Source organism: Typopeltis vanoorti, chromosome 12, assembly GCF_054136105.1.
Source record: "Typopeltis vanoorti isolate ZY-2024b chromosome 12, IOZ_Tvanoo_1.0, whole genome shotgun sequence".
Classification (NCBI taxonomy): Eukaryota; Metazoa; Arthropoda; class Arachnida; order Uropygi; family Thelyphonidae; genus Typopeltis; species Typopeltis vanoorti.
Genome location: NC_143560.1, coordinates 128632120 through 128656464, shown reverse-complemented (window position 1 = coordinate 128656464; position 24345 = coordinate 128632120). Strand labels below are relative to the sequence as shown.

The window sequence follows — 24345 nt, the reverse complement described above, 5'->3', positions numbered from 1 at the left end:
AATTAAATTATGGTGTATACTATGGTATTAAACCATTCCATGTAAAGTTTTCAAAATGGTAAAGACAACATCTGCTACGTTAATCATAACAGTTATCTGTACAGCACGATTCAATAACTAGTTTGTGGTCCTTTCCTGGAAACATATTAATGTTTCCAGTGATAATACATAATAATTGCAGGTGAAATTTCCTCCTGCTCACACTACTGATATAACTAGTGTTGTTGGTATAATTAAGATACTCTTATTATAAAAAAATTAAACAAAAGAAGCAAGGAGAACATCAACGAGTTTTATGTAATAAATAGATTGCAATCTGCCAAAAATGAAACTCTTCTATTACATATGATAAGTACTGAATCACATTTATTTCTGTTTCCTTCCTCAGTTCTAAAGCATAACTCAGAATACTTTCAACACTAAAAGTATTCTGAGATATGCCTCCCCCCTTTTCTTTTTCTGTCGCCATACCTATAATTTCATTCAACAGCTAACCAAATCTGTCATCAAATTGACATGCATTTCAGACACCCGATTATACTATGTATTTAGAGTATAATTAAAGGTTAATTGTGGATAGCAGGGATTCACTGATATGTAACCTAGCATGATAGCTGTCCAAGTTGTTGACATCATGCGGAACAAATTCAAGTTCATTAATTTCACAACATCCAAGAATTTTACCGAAAAAATAGAAAGATCTAATTTTAGAATTCACTGATATTATAGTTAGTCTGAATGATTAAATACATGTTCTAGAGAAGAGATAACTAATGTATTACAAAATCTATTCCCAGAAGATGCAGTAAATCATACGCTCTCTGGATAATGCATTCAGTTCACACACGCTCGTACGTGCATACACACACACACACTACACTGCTTGGAAAAAAGACAATGGACACCATAGTATGAGGAAAAAACATCCATGGCACCCACTTTAATAAGATGTAAGACCTCTTTTCACTGCAATGACTGCAGCAATCCTATGGGACATACTTTCCACAAGCATACAATAATAATCCTAACAGCTTTCCAAGTTTCCACATCCTACTGTACACATTCTTTGTACCAGTGAAGATGATGCTGCATGTTGATTGGGGTAATGTCATCATCATGCATATCAAGGATTTAGGCCTAGCATGGCCTGTTCCGGCCTTAGAAGTTATCATTGAATCGTTTAAGAGGACGTCCTGGTTTTCTTTTTCCTAATGGCTCGTACTTTAAGGCTTGTCTTGGTAATCTTTCTGTTTTCATTCTTAGAATGTGTTCCATCCATTTGTGTTTATATTTTTTAATTTTTTCTATTACTGGTTCTTGGTTTAATTCTTTCATAATATCTTCGTTTCTTTTGTGATCAAATAGGGTATACTTTGCAGTTTTTCTCATAAACTTCATTTCTGCTGTTGTTAATTTTTGTCTTTTTGTTTTATTGTCCAGATTTCGCTTTCATACATTAAGACTGGTAGGGCTAATGTATTGTATACTTTTAGAATGGTTTGTTTTTGAACTAGGTTTGGTTTAAATATACAGTTAATTACACCTGTTATTTTTAAATATTTTGCAATTTTTATGTTTATATCTTTTTCATTTTCATATGTGATCATCCATCCTAGGTAGTTAAACGAATTCACCTGTTCTAAGATCTTGTTATCTATTACTATTTTAGTTCTTGCTGGATCTTGTCCTTTAAAGGCCATACTTTTTGATTTTTCCATTGATATTATCATACCATAATCTTTGGATATCTCATTTAGATCTAAACTAGCTTTCTGTAAGTTATCTTCAGAATTTGTAATTATTATTTGGTCATCGGCAAAGAGGAGAGTGTTTAAGTTAACTGTAGGAGAAAGTTTAATTCCTTGATGTAAATTTTTATTCCATTTTATTATTATTTCATTTAAGTAGATATTAAAAAGAGTTGCTGAGAGGGGACATCCCTGTCGGACCCCTTGGTTTATCTCTCTCGTATATGGTAGCTCATGATTTAATCTTATTTGTATTTGATTATTTTCATATATACTTGTGATAGCTTTTAGGATATTATTTGGTATTTGTCTTTCTTTTAATATGTTAAATAATATGTTTCTTTTAACTTTGTCAAATGCTTTTTCAAAGTCAATAAATGCAATGTGTGTTTCTAAATTATATTCTCTTCTTTTCTCTATTATTAATTTTAGGCAAAAGGCTGGGTCTATACATGATCGTCCTTTTCTAAATCCATTCTGTACTTCTAGAATAAAGTTTTCGGAATATTTCATTAGTTTGTTATTTAAGATTCTGCTATATATTTTGTAAGAGGAATTTAGTATACTGATATCTCTATAGTTTTTAGGGTCATCTCTATTACCTTTCTTAAAGATAGAAATCACAATTGCTTTTTTCCATTCTATTGGGGGGATACCAGTTGAGTAAATTTTATTTAAAAATAATAAGAGTCTTTCTTTGAATCTTGTTCCTGTGTATTTATATAGTTCTGAACCTAGCTTATCTTTTCCAGGTGATTTTCCGTTTCTTGTTTCTTTCAGGCTGATTTCTAATTCTTCTTCAGTTATTTCCTTTTCATTTTCATTAATTGTTTACCAGTTGTCTTTTTTAAAATATTTGTCTGTCCACAGTTCTGTGTAGTAATTTACAAATTCTTCTAATTTCAATTCAGTGTTTAATTTTATGTTTTTCTTTGGTATCTGCATTTAAGTGTTTCAAAATCTTATATACATTGGGTCTTATTTTATATAAATCATGTTCTAAATTAGAAACAAATTTATTCCATGATTCTCTATGTCTTTTTCTGCCTTCTCTTTTAGCTATGGCTCTTATTATTTTATATTCTATTTCATCTTCTAATCTTTTACTGCTTAACCATTTGTGATAGGCTTCTTTTTTCTTTTTGATTATTTCTTTGATTGTATCATCCCAGATCTTCAATTTTTTTCTTTTATTGAATTTTTTGGTCTTTCCTAAGCTTTTATTTGCTGCTGCATTTAGTATCGTTTTTATATTAAGCCATTCTATTTCTATTTCTTCATTTTGTTTCATTTTATCTAGATATTGGTTAATTCTTTGTTCATATAGCCATTGTACATTTGTGTCATTCAATAGTCTAGTTTTATAAACAAATGTTTCAATTTTTCTTTCTGTTCTTGTTACTTGTAGCCATTTAGGTGGTAATCTTAATTTTATTTTAACAAGGAAGTGCTCACTGCTTATTTCATATCCTCTGTGAACTCTAACATCTAGTGAAAATTTTGATGTCTTTTCATTTAATATGAAGTAATCTAATATTGATTTCCATCCTCTTGCTGCCCAAGTATATTTATGTATGTCTTTATGTTTATAGAAGGAATTCATTATTTTTAGGTTATTATAAACTACAAAGTCAATCAATTTTTTACCATTTCTGTTTAGAGTGTGTTCTCCATGTATTCCTATATTATTATTAATTTTCGTGTTTCCAATTCTTGCATTTAAGTCTCCTGCTAAAATTATGTAATCATTTTTATTTTATTATATATGTTTTGTAGCTAATTATAAAAATCAATATTATCCTGTTCTCTTCCTTCTTCTGGGGCATATAAACCAATTATTATTAAATAGCCTCTATTTTTATTCTAGCTTCTATTATTCTTTCATTCCATAATTTATAATGTTTTAACTGTTTTGAAAGGGAGTTATGAATCCAAATCATGACTCGTGCTTGTGCTCTTTGGTCTCTGTCGACTCCACTGTATATTACATTAAAATTTTCAGTTCTCATAGTTCCTTTTAATTTCTTTTTTGTTTCAGTGATTACTGCTATTTTAAAATTTCTTTCATTTAATAACTGGTCTAATTCTATTTCTTTATATACTAATCCTCTTACATTCCAGTTTGCTATGTGTATTATATTTTGTCGTTTCCATTTTTGTTTTACCTTTTCCATTCCAGGGTCGTCTCCCATAGATTCAATCCGATTATCTTTTTCTGTCAGCTTACAAGTAGGATTATGTTCTCCATGTCAGGGGACTAGCCTGCTTAGGGTAATGTGGGGCTTGCATATTGCAGTCGTATTATGGAAACCTATGTTGTTAAAGTTCAATACCTGGAACTCTGCATTCAATGAGTCAGCCGATGAATGACAGTTTTACATATTATCATTTGTAGCACCGTACAATCATGTTCAGTGAGTGTTGTGGGTCATCTACTGTGGGTATCACTTGCAGCTGACCCCATGCACTTCCATCTCAGTATGGTATCACTAATTATTGACCTTGGATGGTCCAATTTGTCAACAATTTTCTGAAAAGATAGGCCTGTAATATGGCATCCTATCACAACACCTCTTTCAAACTCCATCAGTTCTCTTCTCAAAGCCATTTCATCTGGAAACAGTTGCACTGACTTAGGAGCATCATATTCCTCCAATTTATACTGGCTACAAACACATGACTTATTACATGGTACAACACACCTCGCCCATGGCAGTGTCTGTTAACTTCTTTCTAAGCAGAGTATATAGGGTAAAGTCCTTGTGCAGTTTGAATTTTTAATTTCACTCCTGTATAAGATATAAACAATTTGCAAAATGCAACAGAGAATAGTTTATTCAAGATTTAAATAAAATTATTAAAGATTCATTTTCCAGGTAATAAACCCTAACCTGTACTGAATAGTTTTAACTGAAGAAAGGTCAATTCAGCTTGCCAACCTTAAGATTGCAACAGCTGCCAGAAGAAAATTACAACAAGAAAGTGCCTCCACAGAAACTAATTCATAAACTCAACGAAAAAAAATTTAAAGATATTGGTTGCATTAATTAAAAGTCATGAATTAGAAGACCAGAGTAAACAATGCAACTGTGTTGTTTGTAAAACAAACTTTTACTAACAGTCCATGAAAATCATTAAGACAGGCTTCACTGGAACTAATATTCCTAGACTAGAAACAGTTTCAAAATTCTCAAAACAAAATTATATCAGCAAACATATATAGTTGTAGTCCACCAAATGTTGGTGGAAGAAACCCAAAATTCAATATTAGCTTTCTGCCATCATTTTAATCATAAAGTTCACTGTTAGTGATGAAGGAACATTTCACTCTAGTAGCAAGGTAAAGTACTATAAGAGCTGTGTTTAGGGACAGAGAAAACAACACAATGGTTGGAAACATGAAAGAAATTCTGCTCTAAAGTGAACATCTGATGTGTCATAGGAAAATCGCATGTTACTGGTCCTTTATTATTATTATTACTGATCATGAATTGGCATGAAGTTATAAGACTCAATGAGAAAGGCACATACTCTATGCAGAATATCTGTCTTATCTCTTCGAACACATTCACTGATATAGTATTCATCAGAAACTCGGGAAAATCCTTCATTTGGTTGTTCTGATGTCCTTGCTAACCATATTCTTACCCAATTTCTGGGGATGATCTTTGGTTCTGTGAAATAATCCTATGATCTACTTTGCCAACTTTAGCAATATGCCACCTAAACTCTGTCTGTATCTATTACCATCCCAAATCCAAAGCTTCGTCTATTTCCTGGAGTACAGTTCCATCAACGTGGTACACAGCTTGTAATCGATTTATTCCAAAATTCATAACATTACATTCATCTACATTAAACTGACACATTATTCAAATCATCCTGCAAGATCTCCATGTCAACTTGATTAGCTATTACTCTACCCAATTTTGCATCATCAGCAAACAAATGAATATTTCCTATCAGATTATATCATATCATTTAGGCACAAATTAATTTAATAGATTATTGAATAAAGAATAAAACCAAGAATATAAATTCTTGGCATCATTAATTTATAGTATAACCAAGTGGAAAATCTTCCAACAACTGTTGTTGATCCAGAGGATTTTAATAATGAGGGTGTGCCACCTTTTGGCTATTCGTATATAGAAATATGACTTCTGCATTACTTCAAACTTGATAACACCTGTGGGTCTAGTTCCCACTGATAAGATCTCAATAAAGGTCAAACTCTTGGAACATTAATGGCTTTCCTGTTCATATCCAAGACAAGAAAATCCCCAGGACCCGATGGTCTAGGGACAGAACTTTATCACGAGGCCTGATATTTTATTCTTCCCATTCTAGTTACACTATTTAATTCCTTTCTCTCTCATCAGGACACATACCAAGAGAATATGTAGCAAGCCATACTGTCCTCATTCCTAAACTTAATACAGATCACACCTTAATCAGCAGCTGGAGACCTATTTTTCTATCTAATACTGATTACAAGATATTTTTCAGATTTATCAATAACAGGTTCAAAGTGGGAATGAGATACATGGAGTACCAGGTTGAGCAGTAGAATTTAATTTATTTCTGCTACATGATCTAATCTGCTTAGTTAACACGAAAAAGTAGTCAATGTCAGTGCTATCAGTAGACCTTACTCAATCATTTGATAATGTCCGGCATCCCTTTCTATTCCACATCCTCCAGCAAACTGGTGTAGGTAAAAAACTGTTATCCATTATCAAAAAGAGCTTATGCCAATTCAACCACCCACCTCCTAGTTAATGGGTTCCTGTCAGACCTAGTAAAAATTCGAAAAGGAGTCAAGGAAGGTTGCCCTCTCAGTCCACTGATCTCCGCACTGGTTCTTGAACCTTTCTTACAGGAAGTCAACAATACATATGCTGTGCAAGAAATAACAGTTCTTTCAACTATGAAGGAAAAAATAAGGTATTAGCATTTGCCAATGATGTAGTGGGAACTTTGAAGGATAATGATTCCATATATATTTTTTTTGGTATTTTGGAAAAATTCAGCAAAAGCAGCGAATTAATTATTAATGCAGACAAGACAAATGTAAAAGTTTATGGAAAGTGGGATTTTGGAAGCATTCCTTTTGGACTAACCTCTAGGAGAGAACCCCTCATTATACTTGGAATTCCCTTCTCCACTTACCCAATATTACCAGTCCAAGAACTTATATACAAGAACTTGGAAATGTTAGAAGACTGGAAAATACGGTCACTCTCCTTTTCTTCTAAACATATAGCACTCAAAACCATAATTTTTGATGTACATAATAAATGTACATTACAGACATGTTATAAATATATAAATGTTATAAATATTACGGACATCACAGAAGCTAAAGAAAAGCAATTATATAGTAAACCTCTGCAATTTTTATGGTCCAGCCGATACTAAAAAAGTTAAAAAGGAATTTCTTCTACTATCAAAGAAGCATGGAGGATTTGTACTTTCAGTCTTAAAATTCTGCTGTTTAAGCTATTAATGAAATGTATGCAGGCACTAACACTGAACAAATATGACTCAAGACAACAACTGAAGTCAGTTCTAAAGGGTGCCACCTAGTGGGCCAAATTGGGTATTAATCTTGGTTGTTGGGCTGATGTTTTAAGAATGCAAGCCTCCCATATTTGGGGCAGTCTCACGTATCCAAATTTATTGAGGTTTGGGGAGAGTCTTAAAGCTGAGGCTGATTCTAAGAATAATCTCCCATATTTAAACTTGCTGCAGTGTAGTAAGGAGGCTTTCTTCCAGCGTATTTTATGGCGGGTGTTCAAAGCATGGTCAGCAAGTCCAGAGTGGCTGTAATGGTGGAAACAGATATAATCCTTATGTTCAGATATCCTGATATTAGCTGTCCTGCCTGTTTGGCCGCAGTAAGACAGTTTGCAACTACAAGGGACCTGGTAAACTCCAGGTAGGTCTAGAGAAAGTTGCTGGTCCTTGGGAGAGGGGATAAGAGATGCCAATTTTTTATATGGTTTGTAACAAGTTGTCAAGTCACATTTTTTTAGGATTTTAGTTAACTTTTCAGAAGTACCCCAAATATAAGGAATAGTGATAGATTTAGAGTAGTCCCTGTTGTGGAGGGGTAGGAGGTGGGGCAGTTGAGGTTAACTGGCTTTAATATTTTTTGGATTTTATGGAAGTTGTATCCATTGGCTACAAAGGTGTTAAGAATATGATTAAGTTCAGTAGTAAGGGCATTGTTATCTGAACTGATTAATTTTGCCCTGTTATATAGGGATTTTATAATCCCATATTGTTGGGAGGGGTGGTGTGTGAATGCTGGTGAATGTATCTACCTGTATGTGTAGGTTTTCTGTAAACTGAGAAAGCCAGGGATCCATCAGGCTGGCATGCAATCAGAGTATCTAGGAAAGGGAGATTTGTCATTGATTTCTTTTTCTAAGGTAAAATGGATCCTGGGGTGTTGTTTGTTTAGGTGTGAAAGGAAGTTTTGGAGTGTGTCTAGGCCATGCGGCCAAACAATAGGTTTAAGTGGGGCCGAGTTTAAGGCTTTTTCTTCAAAGATCTCCATAAAGAAGTTGGCCAGAGGTGGAGAACCCATGTCTGTCCCCTCTATTTGTTTATAGAATTTTCCTTGCCAAACGAAATAGCCTGAGTTCATGGTGAACTGAAATAGGGCTGAGATATTGGGAGGAAATTTGCCTTGGATGAGGTCCAAAGTATCTTTGAGTGGGACATTGGTGAATAAGGAGGAGACATCAAAACTGACCATTATGTCAGTGTGTTGGAGTGAGAGGTTTTCTATACTGGCTTTAAAGTGGGCTGAATTTTTTGTGTAAAGGTTGCCAGTATATTGTGTGCGCATTTTGGGTAAATGTTTGGCTAATTTGTATGTGGGAGAATCGATTCCGTCCACAATGGGACGTAATGGCACATTTTGTTTATGGATTTTTGGAAGTCCATATATTTTGGAGGGTCTAGAGTTAAAAGGCTTTTGTTTGTTAGTAATTTCCACAGGCCAAGAAGTAACCTTCTTAAGGAAGTCCATATATTTTGGGGGGTCTAGAGTTAAAAGGCTTTTGTTTGTTAGTAATTTCCACAGGCCAAGAAGTAACCTTCTTAAGGAGCCTATGGAGCGTTCTGATTTGGGAGCTGGTAGGATCACATTCTATAGGGAGGCAAGTAGACCGATCTAATAGCAAATGAGGAAAGCTTACCTTTGTAGTCAGTTTTGTTTAGAACTACAGTGGCATTTCCCTTATCTGCTTTAGTAAGTATTATTTTACTGTTATTTTTTAATTCCTGTAGAGCTTTGAATTCTTCTTTAGATAAGTTGCATTTTGGAGGTTTAGCTTGTGTAAGAACATTGGCTACATCTAGTCTGATATTATTGGCAATATGGTTGGGAAGGTTGCGGATGTTACATTCTAACTGAATCATTATTTCTTCAGAAGGGATTTTTTTTTGGTGTTATGGTGAAGTTATGGCCTAGGGAGAGTTATTTAATTAATATAATAATATATGTTGTCTTTCCTTAAAATTAACAGTTATTGTATGGGCATCTTCATGGAGTCTGAAGACTGATTGTGCGAGACCCAAACCACCTACACAATCTCTCATAACTTTCCTTGAACCCATTAATAGACAAAGTGCTCAGAACATACGCTGGCAACCCATTCATTCACAAATCTCCAAGGGAAAAATCTACTCCTTACACTCCTACTAACTGCACCTTTACTCAACTGCCAGGGATGACCTCTTATTTTGCACCCTCTAGCCAAGTGCCGAAACATTTCCCCTGCATCATGCCTATAAAACCCTTTAAGCAACTTAAATGTTTCTATCATATTCCCTCTTTTTTCCTATCAACCAACTTCTGCAGTCCACATATCCTCAATCTATCCTCACAGGGAATGTTACACAGACCACTCACTAATTTGGTTACTTGCCTCTGAGTCCACTCCACCACCCTCATCTCCAAGAAGCCCAGGAGACCAGACCTGAGCACAGTAATCCAGATGTTGATGTATCGAGACTTTATAAAGAGAAATAACTTCCTTATCTCTACTTTTTAATGTGTTCTTCAATAGTCAAATAATCTTATGAGCTACCTTGGCAATAAGTTCTCTAAACTTCAACTCTCTGCCTACCACCACCCCTAAATCCTTAGCTTCATCTATTTCCTGGTGTACAGTTCCATCAATATGGTACACAGCTTGAACTCTATTTATCCCAAAATGCATAATATTACAAAATTAAGTGGATATTGAATACCACATTATTTCTTAGCCGAATATAGAAAACTATATAAAGTTCGGCGAGTCCAAGCGTAAGCCAACACCTGGTAGTACAATGCTAGGCAACTTATAGTAAAGATAGAGCAAGTCGAACACTGTCCTTAATATTTTTCCATAATGCAAAACACAGCTCCTAGGAGATGTATTACTGTTTTGCATTATGAGAGAAGGTCACTACCCAGACCAGTTTCGACCTTTTTTGAAGTCTCATCAGTGAGTGGGTAGACCTAGATGTAATACTAAGGTTTCAATAGTCAGAGCTTATTTCTTTACTGTACGATTTGTCAAAAGGTGCACAAATACAATTACTGAAATAACTCTTAGATTAGATTTCCTATCTTTGAGTTTCTTATTCAGCTAAGAAATAATGTGGCATTCAATATCCACTTAATTTTGAATATTTTACTTTGCTGAAGTGAAGTCTGTTGGCTCTATTTTCAGTAATTGTATTTGTGCAGCTTTTGGCAATTCGTACAGTAAAGAAATAAGTTCTGACTATTGAAACCTTAGTATTACATCTAGGTCAACCTACTCAATGATGAGATCTCAAAAAAAGTCGAAACCGGTCTGGGTAGTGACCTTCTCTCATAATGCAAAACAGTAATACATCTCCTAGGAGCTGTGTTTTGCATTATGGGAAAATATTAAGGACAGTGATCGGAGCTTGCTTCACCTTTGCTACGAGTTGCCTAGCATTGTACTACCAGATGTTGGCTTACGCTTGGACTTGCCGAACTTTATATAGTTTTCTATATTCGGCATGAAACCCTTAGATTAGATTTCCTATCTTTGAGTTTCTTATTCAGCTAAGAAATAATGTGGTATTCAATATCCACCTTAATTTTGAATATTTTACTTTGCCGAAGTGAAGCCTGTTGGCTCTATTTTCAGTAAGCATAATATTACATTTCCCCTCTACTTTAAACTGATACCCATTATCTTTTGCCCATGTTGGCAGCCTATTTAAATCATCTGACAAGCTCTCTGCATCATCTTGATTAACTATTACTCTACTTAATTTTGCATCATCAGCAAACAACTGAATATTTCTTTTCTTGCTGGTCACCCTTCTCCTTATATACCCTCCACAACAATTTCTTTCTTTCTTTTTTTTTTTTTTTTGCAGCTCATGTTAAATGATCATACTCATCCACTAACTTCTGATTTATCCTAATTAACTTAGATAGGCAATTTAATATTTCTTCTTCTAGATGCCCCTTAACTATCTCACATGCACCACTAACATCATCCCTTCGCAGGGCTTTATGCCATTGCACTGATTCAAGCTTCCTCCTAGGCTTGTCATTAACCTGCCTTGTAGTTCCACATATATTCCTCCTTGACAAAATATTGATTATTCCTCATATTCTGCAATCTCCAAAGTTAAGACTGAAATGTTGGCAAGAGTAGAATCTGACCTTCTTTTCGATCTTATACTAAATTATAATATTACATACTTTTTTTGATCTTATACTAAATTATACTTATCACATTATATAGCATTCTACTTCTCTTCAAATTCTGATAACTACTCCCACTTCTCTTTGATTATTTATCTCTGCGAAGTGAAGTGAATGCATGAGCATTGAAGCTCCTTGGGGACATCAATGCTCATGAATATACTTTCAGTCTCTAATTTTACTGACCAAGCCAAGTTTTAGCAATGACTTAACACAAGTCTATCCACCTACGGGAATAGAATACCAAAATACTATAGACTTTTTCTTAACCAGTTAACCGCCCAAATATACTGTAGATGTCAACACTGCTGTTGATAACTTAGACCATAACCTATTCCAAGTGTCATTTAGTGTGGAAAGTGAGAACTTTCCATTACATAGCCAGTCTATCTCATGAAATTTGTTTTTGTTAACTGTGGCACAATGATAGTGTCAAATGGAATGTCCTCTGCTTTTTGTTTTCTTCCTTTCCACAGTACTAAGAACAGCTCACTCAGTGCCACTATAGTCTTTGATTAGAAATGAAATCATAAGAATCCTAAACAACCTGGATCCAACAAGATTTCTGGTCTTGATATCTTCAAAATTTACTCTAGAATTAACACTCATTCTACATCATTTTTGAAATATTTCATACTTAAAAAACTAAAACAACAACAAAAAAAGTGAATAAAAGTCAGCCATCAAACTCTCCTCCCATCACCTTACCATGGTCTTTTGAAAATCGTAGTGGAAGCCATTAACAACATGGTTCTTTGCCACCTGGAGGAAAACCAACTAATTAGCAACAAACAATACAGATTCAGTCATCAATGCACAGTAGATCTCCATCATCACCCCCCAACCTTCCGACACAACAAACACAAAGTCAGCCATCAAACTCTCCTCCCATCACCTTACCATGGTCTTTTGAAAATCGTAATGGAAGCCATCAACAACATGGTTCTTTGCCACCTGGAGGAAAACCAACTAATTAGCAACAAACAATACAGATTCAGTCCTCATCAATACACAGCAGATCTCCATCATCACCCCCAACCTTCTGACACAACACAAAGTTTGGAGAAACTCATATAGTTGCTCTCAACACTTCCAAGGTATTTGATTGGGTTTTTCAATAGAGGCCAGGTCACCAAACTATTGTGAACAGTCTACCCCTTACCCTTTCCAATTGTGGTCAGTTTTCTCTCCTCAGAATTCTTTGCAGTGCAAGAGCATCCCCTAAGGCACTGCACTTTCACCCACTCCTACTACAAACCTAACTATAGATTTGCTGATGATAGTACACTAGCAAATTGATAGTGCAGTAACCTTCATTTTCCAAACCTGGTAGTGCACAATCATTTCAATCTTCAAGCTCTTCCATAACCAATGCCTCAAACTGAAAAATGGAACAGTCTTTTATTCTACATGAGGAAGTTCTTATTTTAACTTCCGCCTTTGATAATACTTCTTTATCATCATCAAATTCTTTGCAAGAAAACTGAATGCAAAACAAGAAATATGTTAGAAAATACAGTTCACTTCTCTATTTCTGTATTCTTTCTTTAATCAGATTTCATTTAACTTTTTTATAATATTTTTATTATGTATAATGTGAAATTAATATTTTGTATCTTACTGATTGATGAGCTCTCTAATTTCTGTTTATTTCTTAAAATATTAATATTTTTTCTTACTTAGATACTACAGACTCTGTAGTATCTAAGTAAGAAATTTTTTTATAAAACTGTGATAGGGTGATTAGGAAGTTGCACAAAATTTATAATGTTTATTTTTATAACCATCCAATATTTTTCTATACACTTTTCATCTAGATGTGATACATATATTTTTTTATTGAACTAATTCAGAAGATGTGATGCTTTCAGTTATAGGATACCCATGTATTTTGAAGGCTCTGATTTTTACAGGAATAGTGAAAGACTATATGTGTACCTCTGAGTAATTATATTAAAGCAAATGGTGAAATTACATAAATCCTTTCCTTTCATATCAAATCATCATGTTGGAGGCTTAATGGATTTTTTACAACACTCAAAAAGAATTAAAATAGAATTTAATACTTCCTATATTTCGTCCTAGTCACTAGGACATCTATGGGGATTACAAAAACAATTAATGTAACATATACACAAATAACAAACAATACTAAGCCCAACCACATGGGTGACACTAAAGTCCTATCTAGGTAGAGCGCCCTCTAAGGGCAGTAGTAGGTGGCCTGGAATGCAAGGTGGGAACTCTGGTGATGAGTGTTTCCCAAATCTTCGGAAGCTTAATGCAACCGTATTTATTGAGATTTGGTTGGTTTTTGAGAGCTGTTGCTGCTTCTAAGAAAAGTCTCTCTTTCTTGAATTTGCTGTGGTGGAGCATGGTGGTTTTCTTCCATGATACCCTGTGGGTGGTGTCCAAAACATGGTCAGCCAAGCCTGAATGGCCATAGTTGTGTTTGAAGATGTAAGACTTGTGTTCCTCTAGACGGATGGATGCTGATCTGCCTGTCTGTCCAAAGTATGCCAGCTTACAGGAACAGGGTACTTTGTAAACTCCAGGCAGAGAGAGAGGAGGGAGCTGATCTTTCGTAGAACGGATAAGGGTAGCAAGTTTGCAGTGGGGCTTATATGCTGTGTGTAGGTTGTACTGTTTTAGTATCTTGGCTATTTTTTCGGATGTGCCACGGATGTAGGGTATGGTGATGGCATTTTTAAAATCTTGTTGACGAGAAGGACGGGGCATGAGGGAGGAGTTGATTATTTTTTTGATACTGTGATCGCTGTAGCCATTGGAGAGGAAAGTGCTGTGTATGTGGTCAAGCTCAGTAGTGAGGGCGGTTCCACTGGAACAAAGATTGTGGGCTCTCTTGATAAGAGTTTTAATAATGCCATATTGTTGAGAGGGGTGGTGGTGGGAGAGTTTGTGAATGTATCTGCCTGTGTGTGTGGGTTTTCTGTATACGGTGAAGGTAAGTGTATCATTAGGCAGGCGTGTGACTAAGGTGTCTAGGAAGGGTAAACGATTGTTCTTTTCCTTTTCCATAGTGAACTGGATTCTTGGATGTAGACTATTGAGATGACTGAGGAAGGAGTCTAACGTGTCTGGGCCATGAGGCCAAATAGAGAACACATCATCTACATATCTTAGCCAGATAGAAGGTTTGAGTGGGGCTGAGTCTATGGCTTGTTTTTCAAAATCTTCCATATAGAAATTGGCAAGGGGTGGTGGTGGTGAGAGAGGTTCCCCCCTCTCACCCCCCCCTTTCAATATATAAAAAACTCGACCCACTTTAAAGCCCTCACAAAAAATTAACCTTGAATAAGACAGACATATTGGTAAGCTTTGATATCTCCTCTTTGTTTACCAATATTCCCTTAATTGACACCTTATCTCTCTTAGAAAACGTTTTTCCCTCTGACATCTTAGATCTCTTTTTCTTTGCCATTAACTCTGGGTATTTCTCTTGGAACAACAAAATCTACAAGCAGATAGAGGGAACTGCCATGGGTTCCCCCCTCTCATCCCCCCTTGCCAATTTCTATATGGAAGAGTTTGAAAAACGAGCCATAGACTTAGCCCCACTCAAACCTTCTATCTGGCTAAGATATGTAGATGATGTGTTCTCTATTTGGCCTCATGGCCCAGACACGTTAGACTCTTTCCTCAGTCATCTCAATAGTCTACATCCAAGAATCCAGTTCACTATGGAAAAGGAAAAGAACAATTGTTTACCCTTCCTAGACACTTTAGTCACACGCCTGCCTAATGATACACTTACCTTCACCGTATACAGAAAACCCACACACACAGGCAGACACATTCACAAACTCTCCCACCACCACCCCTCTCAACAATATGGCATTATTAAAACTCTTACCAAGAGAGCCCACAATCTTTGTTCCAGTGGAACCGCCCTCACTACTGAGCTTAACCACATACACAGCACTTTCCTCTCCAATGGCTACAGCGATCACAGTATCAAAAAAAATAATCAACTCCTCCCCCATGCCCCGTCCTTCTCGTCAACAAGATTTTAAAAATGCCATCACCATACCCTACATCTGTGGCACATCCGAAAAAATAGCCAAGATAATAAAACAGTACAACCTACACACAGCATATAAGCCCCACTGCAAACTTGCTACCCTTATCCGTTCTACGAAAGATCAGCTCCCTCCTCTCTCTCTGCCTGGAGTTTACAAAGTACCCTGTTCCTGTAAGCAGGCATACTTTGGACAGACAGGCAGATCAGCATCCATCCGTCTAGAGGAACATAAGTCTTACATCTTCAAACACAACTATGGCCATTCAGGCTTGGCTAACCATGTTTTGGACACCACCCACAGGGTATCATGGAAGAAAACCACCATGCTCCACCACAGCAAATTCAAGAAAGAGAGACTTTTCTTAGAAGCAGCAGCAGCTCTCAAAAACCAACCAAATCTCAATAAATACGGTTGCATTAAACTTCCGAAGATTTGGGAAACACTCATCACCAGAGTTCCCACCTTACATTCCAGGCCACCTACTACTGCCCTTAGAGGGCGCTCTACCTAGATAGGACTTTAGTGTCACCCACGTGGTTGAGCTTAGTATTGTTTGTTATTTGTGTATATGTTACATTAATTGTTTTTGTAATTCCCGTAGATGTCCTAGTGACTAGGACGAAATATAGGAAGATTAAATTCTATTTTAATTCTTTTTGAGTGTTGTAAAAAAATCCATTAAGCCTCCAACATGATGTCCTCACAGCACTTAAGCCTCTACACACGTATTGATATCAAATCAATTAATTGTCTTGTGAACAGTTTGAAAACAAACTGTAACCAGAAATATCTGCAGTCAAAATTGTAGGCTCAATAGTTGAGATAGGTGACTGAGTGGTTAATGTATCTGCTCTACAAAGATAGTTAATTAATTCTCGCAAGAGAATTAATTAACTATGTCTTTCACTTTCAGATCATTATACATTTTTTCTAGTCCAGTAGACAAATATTATCAAATATCAATTTTAAAATTTCTTCATTTCATAAAATACTAGTATTGGGATATAAGCTGGAGATTAGTATTTCAGTCACAGATGGGTTCACAAGATTGTCTTGTGAACAGTTTGAAACAAACTGTAATCAGTAATATCTGCAATCAGAATTGTAAGCTCAATAGTTGGGATAGGGAGCTGAGTGGTTAATGTACCTGCTCTACAAAGATATATGTAATTAATTCTCTTGTGAAAATTAATTAATTATGTATTTAACTTTGGGAGTATGGCACCTATACATTTTTTCTAGTCAAGTAGACAAATATTATCAAATATCAATTTTACAATTTCTTCATTTTATACAATATTAATATTGGGATATAAGCTGAAGATTAGTATTTCAGTCACAGATGGGAATTGCTTAAAGCTGATTTACATCTTGGAAGGATTTAAGCCATAATTTCCTTTAATATAATTACTCACAAGTGCACATTTAGTTTTACACGATCCCTGCAAAACAATTACAGCCTTCAACATCTTATCACAGTGCAGGAAAAGTGGAGTCAGTTCTAAAATACACAGGTATCTTATAATTGAAAGTATCTGTAGCTCAGTCAGTATAGACAAAACCCTCTGGTCGGAAAGACCTAGATTCGATTCCCATCATCCATGACATGAGGAATCTTTATCTGGTCTCAATGACAAAAGGTGAGTTAGCTGGTCTCATATGGAGGTAAAGGATTTTTTCACCCAGAAACTTGGGTTTTTCATCCCTCAAAACAGGCAAACTGACCTGTGAACCCACACAGATCTACAGTCAATACTTAATCCCTCATTAGGAGAGCTTAATCAGTCCTAAGGAATGGCTGAGGAAAGGGGGAACCCCACACAAAATAGATTTAGTAAAAAAAAAAAAAAAAAAAATTAATATCACATCTGGATGAGTGTTTAAGTGCATAGCAAAATAGTGAAAGGTTATAAAATAAATAAACATTCTGAAATTTGGTGTCTTTACTCTCCAACGACCCTATCACGGTTTTGTAAAAAATTAATATCCTATCTACTTAGACTGTAGTATCAAGTAAGAAAATAAAAGATTAACATTTTAATCCTTTCTTTTAGTGTTGCACAGTGATCAGCATCCATTTTAGAAATTATGGACTTTACAACCATGTTATAAATAACTATTTTAATTTCCCAACATTTCGAAGTTCATATTAAGTTCATCATCTGGAGTATATACAAATATACAAGGACAAGCGGAGTTACATTTCTATCAGACAAAAGGAACATAAACGGCACATTTAATATAATAACTATGGTGAAGCTGGCCTTTCTGATCAAGCCCTGAACACTTGAAGCCCTGAACTGACTCGAAAAGCACCAGTTGTTTACATCACACCAAAACATGGTACGAATGCAAATTTAAAGAAGCCTGTACGATTCTTATCAACCACCCCAATCTGAACAATAATGATGGTCTAAAAATCCCAAGCATATGGAAGGCACATATTCTACCCACGAAACCTTTCTCCCTAAGAGTTAACTATAAACAGGACTGTAGATAATCCAGAATCTTTCTATAAGAAAGAATGTTTTTCTCATGTTATCTTAAACAGAATTTAGCTTTGATGTAGTTTCTAAATAATTAATTTGATCTGTATTTTTTTTTCCCACTAGAGGTCATGCCAGTAGAACAACTGATGATCAAATCATTGTTTCTTTAGCTTACTGTGTGCAATGTAACTCAGCATGTCCTTGTATATTTGTATATACTCCAGATGATGACCTTATTATGAAGGTCAAAACGTCGGGAAATTAAAAGTTATTTATAAAATGGTTGTAAAGTCCATTATTTCTAAAATGGATTAACATTTTAAGAAATAGAAATTATAGAACTCACTAATCAGTAAAATACAAAATATTAATTTCACTTTATACAGAATAAAAATATTATAAAAAAAGTTAAATAAAATCTAATTAAATAAATGATTCAGAAATATTGAAGGAAACTATTTTCTAAAATATTTCTTTTTTTTTTTTTTACTATTATTATTCAGGCCTCCATGGAGTCAAATGACTCATCGTGGGAGGTCCTTTCTAAGAAACATAAGTCTATCAAGACTTGTCAAGGGTGGTCCCTCCTAGGAAACACGAAGTCTATCATACCACTCCTTAAATGCATTGACCGTTCTTGCTCATACCACTCTATCAGGCAATGATTCCATGGTTCAATCACCCTCCATGCAAAGAAACCATTCCTCACCCTCGTTCTCACAGTTTCCTTTCATGATTTCCAGGGATGGCCCCTTGTCATGACTCCTTCCTGCTGTTCAACCAAGCGAAAGAACTCCCCAGTGTCAACCCTGTAACCACCTCTCAACAGTTTAAAAGTCTCAATCATATCACCTCTCCTTCTTCTATCCACCAAACTCTGCAGTCCATACTCCCTCAGCCGATCCTCATAACTAACATTGTACAGTTCTGAAACTATCTTTGTATCCTTTCCACAGTTAATTTATCCCCTTCAAATCCTGGGGACCAGATCTGAGAACAGTAGTCTAAGTGTGGTCTGATCAGAGTCTTATACAACGGAATGATAACCATTTTATCTCTGCAGGTCAGTGTCCTTCTCATTATTTCAGCAATCCCGTGTTACCTTCACTACCTTTGTCCCCTAAATTTCAGGTTTCTATCAATCATCAACCCCAGATCTCTTGTCTCCATTACTTCCTCCAGTTTAACTGTGAGTATGCAGCGTCCCATTGATGTGTCCCAAACCTCAAGACCTTACATTTTGCTGCATTAGACTGACACCTCCATTCATTTGCCCATCTATCTAGCTTATTCAAATAATCTTGCAGGGCTACCACATCTGCACTATTACTAATAACCATATCTATCAGACAGCCAATCCTGAATCCAGTTGACTAATCTGACATCCAGACCCATGTGCTGCAACTTGAATATCAGTTTATCATGTGGCACCCTGTCAAATGCATTTGCTAAGTCTAGGAAAATGGCAGTATATGCCTTTCCCCTCATCTAATGCTCTTGTAACTTTTATCATAAAAGGCTAGCATATTGCTAAAACAAGAGCGTCCCTTCACAAATCCATGTCGACTCTCACAGATAACATTACCCTCAACTGCCCAATGCTGTATACAGTCCCTCGCTACTTTCTCCAAGATCTTACTAACTACTGATGACACACAAACTGGCCTATAATTACACACTTCCAGTCTACTGCCCTTATGCAATGGGACTATCTTACCTTCCTTCCATTCCATGGGAATCTTTCCTGCAGCCAGACTTCCATTGAAAAGCCAGGTCAAAAGCACTGTCAGTTCCTTAGCACATTCTCTTAAAACCCTTGGTGAAATACCATCCATCCCACAGCTTTACTAACATCCAGAGTACTCGGTATGTGGAACACACTCTCCTCCTGCACCTCTAAACCTCGAACCTGCCATATCCCTCTTTCATTTTTCATATATATGTATCAATTACAATATTATTTCAATTTTTTCATAATTTTCTCCATTAGGAATTTTCATGTGAAGAATATTCCCATAACGAACTCTCTTAGTGATGAACTGTCCATGAAGAATTGTGTGATATGTTAAATTCCAGACATGTATGCTCAGTGGGTGTACAGTATATTATGATGGTACTACATGAAAAAGTTACATCATTACTAACTTCTTATTGATAATTTTCCTCCAAATTAATCTGTTACCTGTCAAGACTCCAATATTATCAGATCTTATATTTCTATCATCTAAGGCACTTTTTACTGTATCAATCCACCTATATCTTGGTCTTCCTCTGGGTCTTTTTCTTTTAATTTATAAGCAATTGAACCAACCTTTCAACAACCAGCTCTAATCCAGAATATTTTAATAAAAAAGTGTTACACCTTTTCATTACTTGTATGTGGGAAATATGACTTCTGCATTACTTTAACCTTGTATCTTGTTTGGGATTGGCTCTCAGAAGTCGAAACTTGTTTGGATATTGGCCTTCCTATAATGCATAGCATTATACACCTGAAAGTATGTGCGCTTTCGTTATGGGATACTAAGGCAATTAATGTGAAGTCATTAGCCTCTATATACAAGTAGCCTAGTCATGAAATTACTTCACATGCAAATTTTGTTGTTTACCACTTGGATAAAGGATTAAACAAGAGTATAATTTCTTGGCATCTTTAATTCAATTTATAACCAAGTGAAAAATCTTTGAACAATAATATTCTCATGTTTAATTTGATACTGCCACTGATGCAATCTACTACCCAAATCTTTCTCAGACTCTCATATCAGTGGTCTTTTGCCTTTGATCAAGTGTTTTATTTCTACCCCAGTTCTCAGATCCATAAATCAAAAATCGTTTAAACACTGTCTTGTATACTGCTAGTTTTGTGTTTTGACTAATTTCTCTCTTGGTCTGTATAAATTTATTCAGCTGACTTCGTACTATACAAGCTGTGCTAATACTGTTGTCTATTTCCATATTTAATTTGCCACTTCATGTTGCAGTTATGTATGCACAAAAATTGTGCATACATAACTGCAACATGTTACTTATTTTATAGTTTTCCCATTCAGAATGCATTTGATGTTTCTGCCTATTTTCATTATCTTTGTTCTTTTTTATTGCTGATTTTTAAACTAAATTTATCACAGCAGTTATTCAATTTAGCCAGAGAATCCTGCAGATTAGTAATGGATTTATTAAGAGTATAAAATTGTGCATAAAGTAATGATCTGAGATTAACATTTCCAATTTTGATATCAGGTTTAATACCACTTTCCTTTATAATGTGATCCATATAATATAAACCAACTTCCTGTACTTCTTCAATTCTAACTGTTGATTCACAATTCAAATATAGACTAAGTATTGCTTCATATAATGTCCTATTTGCACCATATAACTATAGCATTTTGAACAGTTTTTCTCTTGGCACCTTGTTATATGCCTTTTCCTTTTCCACAAATCCTTGTTATATTCCAAACGCTTCTCCACTATTCGTTTTAAATCAAAAATTTTAACCCGACAACTCATAATTGGCTTGAATTCCACTTGTTCTTCTCCGAGGTTCCTTTCACAATTTTTCTTAGTCATTTCTCAAGTATACTTGCATAAATCTTACCAAGAAGACACATTAAGAAAATTCGTGTGCAATTCTCACGTTTAGTTTTATTTCCCTTTTAATAGATGGGTACTATGAGGGCTCTCTCTCCTTAGAACAGGCCTTCTGAATTATGTAGTGTAGGCACTGTAAAACTTTATATCTCCATACTTGACCATTCTGGTTGAATATCATCTTCTCCAGCTGCTTTTCCACATTTCAGGATTTGGGTGGCTTTTTTCTATTTCAAGTGTTGATATGTATTCTTGTTGAGTGTCTTCTACCATCATGCTTTAACTGCTTGTATCATTTAATAATCTTTTCAAAGTAATTACTTCAGATATAAATAATATCTTTATATTCAGTTTTCATGTTACCTTTATAATCTCTGATTCCTTTTACAATACTTTTTCCTCCATTTCTCAGCTTTTTCAATAGCCTTGAAGAATACTTTGCCACTGCCTTACTCATATTTATTTTCTGTGCTCTTACCAAAGTCTTCCCATAACTTTTATTTGGCTAGTTTTACACAGTGCTTTCTTACATTTTTCTCTGTATTCTCTAGGATCACAGGCTGGGTTACTTGTCAAGAACTTTTGATCCACTTTCTTCTTTTCCTTGACTGCCTCTTTAACTACTTAATTCCACCATAGAGTTCTGATTTTTCTGTCCTTGCAGACCTCACTATATACATCTCTAACTGAATCAATCAATACTTTCTTCATGCATCTCCGGAAATGTCTGGAGATGTATGAAGACTTCTCCTCCTGAGTAACTCATCTTCAGCCTTTCAGTTTTCATGTCACCTTTATCATTTCTGATTCCTTATACAGTACTCTTTCTCCATTTCTAAGCTTTTTCAATTGTACCAAGCATCAAGGTTTAGATCTTTCTACTACTATCCATTCTGTCCTTTTCTATTCTATACATTATTTCGCATTTGCACAATTGTTAATGCTATATAAATTCCAAGTTCATCCACACCTTCAATGGTGTTGGAAACCATGGGCACTTGATCATCATCAGTGCAGACTAGTGTCAGGTGATTAAAATCCTCAAACTCTTTCCACACTGCTCCTTCACTTCTTCTATCCATTCTTGCCTTGGTCATCCTCTTTTGTTTATAACATCCATTGTACCAAGCATCAAGGTTTAGATCTTTCTACTACTATCCATTCTGCAGATGCATCCAAAATAGCTTTAATTAAATGTGAATTATTTTCTGTATTAGACTTTCTTTGCAGTTTACTTTCATATACTGTTCTTTTGCCCTATACGTTTGTTTCCTTTTGCACTCATCCAATTCATATAGTAACTTGAGTCCCAGCTCAGGAATGATACCACAGGAATGAAAGGAATGTGTAAAACTTCCACTGTACAAGGGTGGTGCAAAAACTGATATGCCAACTACTGACCTATCAGTATCTCTGGTGTGGTAGTGAAGATTTTAGAGAAGTTGGTAAGAACTCGCATACAGAAATGGGTAGACAAACATGCTATACTCTGCAAGGAATAGCATGGGTTTACTAAAGGTAGGTCATGTTTTAGCAATTTGCTCATATTTCATAACAATGTTATGGCAGAATTGGATAAAGGGAATGGATACACTATGATAATGTTGGATTTTTCTAAGGCATTTGATAGGATACCACACAAAAGGCTGTTGCATTAACTGGAGAATATGAGACTGAAATATAAACTTTTGACTTGGATCAGGGGATGATTGACAGACAGACATACGAGGTGTGGCTATTAAATAATGAGACTGGTTGCAAAAATGTGGTTTCTTATTACAACTGTACAACTTAATTGTTATCCCTTTCAATATACTCCCCTCCTCTATCTATACACCTTTGCATACGAATTTTCCATCGTTGGAAGCAGTGCTGCAAGTCATCAGTTATCTACTTCAGTAGCACTGCCTTTTTCTCCTCTACCTCATCCACTGACTGAAAATAGGTGCCCTTCAATGTGGATTTCAATTGGAAAAAGGTAAAAGTCACATGGAGATAAGTCCAGAAATAAAGAGACAATCGATGTACTGGAAAACTCCGTCACCAAGAATGAAAAAAAGCAAGAATGAGCAAAACTAAAGGCAATGCTGATTTAAAAAAAATTTTTTTTTTATATCAATGCCATGGTAATGGTTGAATGGGTTCCAGAGGGTCAGACAGTTAACCAACATTATTACCTTGAGGTTCTGGCCAAGCTGAGAGAATGAGTGAGGAAGAAGAGACCTGATGGTGTCTTCCAAGCACTGAAAGAACGATGCTTGGATTCTCCATCAGGACAATGCTCCAGCTCACTGTCTGTAATGCTGATAGGAAGATTTCAGTGTTGGACCATTCACCTTACTCGGCAGACTTAGCTCCATGCGACTTTTATCTTTTTCCAAAGTTGAAATTCACATTGAAGGGCACCCATTTTCAGTCAGTGGATGAGGTAAAGGAGAAAATGGCACTACTGAAGCAGATAACACCTGATGACTTGCAGCACCGCTTCCAACAATGGAAAATTCGTATGCAACGGTGTACAGATAGAGGAGGGGAGTATGTTGAAGGGGATAACAATTAAGTTGTACAATTGTAATAAAAAAAGACATGTTTGCAACCAGTCTCGTCAAAAAGTGGTATACAGTGGGTATGAATCTGCCAAATTTAAGGTGGCCAGTGGTATACCTCAGGGTTCAGTCCTTGGGCCATTATTGTTCAATCTATACATTAATGAAATCAGG

At 35.6% G+C, this 24345-nt stretch overlaps 1 protein-coding gene across 4 annotated transcripts in view; it reads right to left on the bottom strand.

The window, feature by feature from the left end:
* Positions 1–24345, bottom strand: part of LOC150101220 (uncharacterized) — a 530669-nt gene that overhangs the window by 44506 nt on the left and 461818 nt on the right. The gene's annotated exons all lie outside the window — the stretch shown is intronic.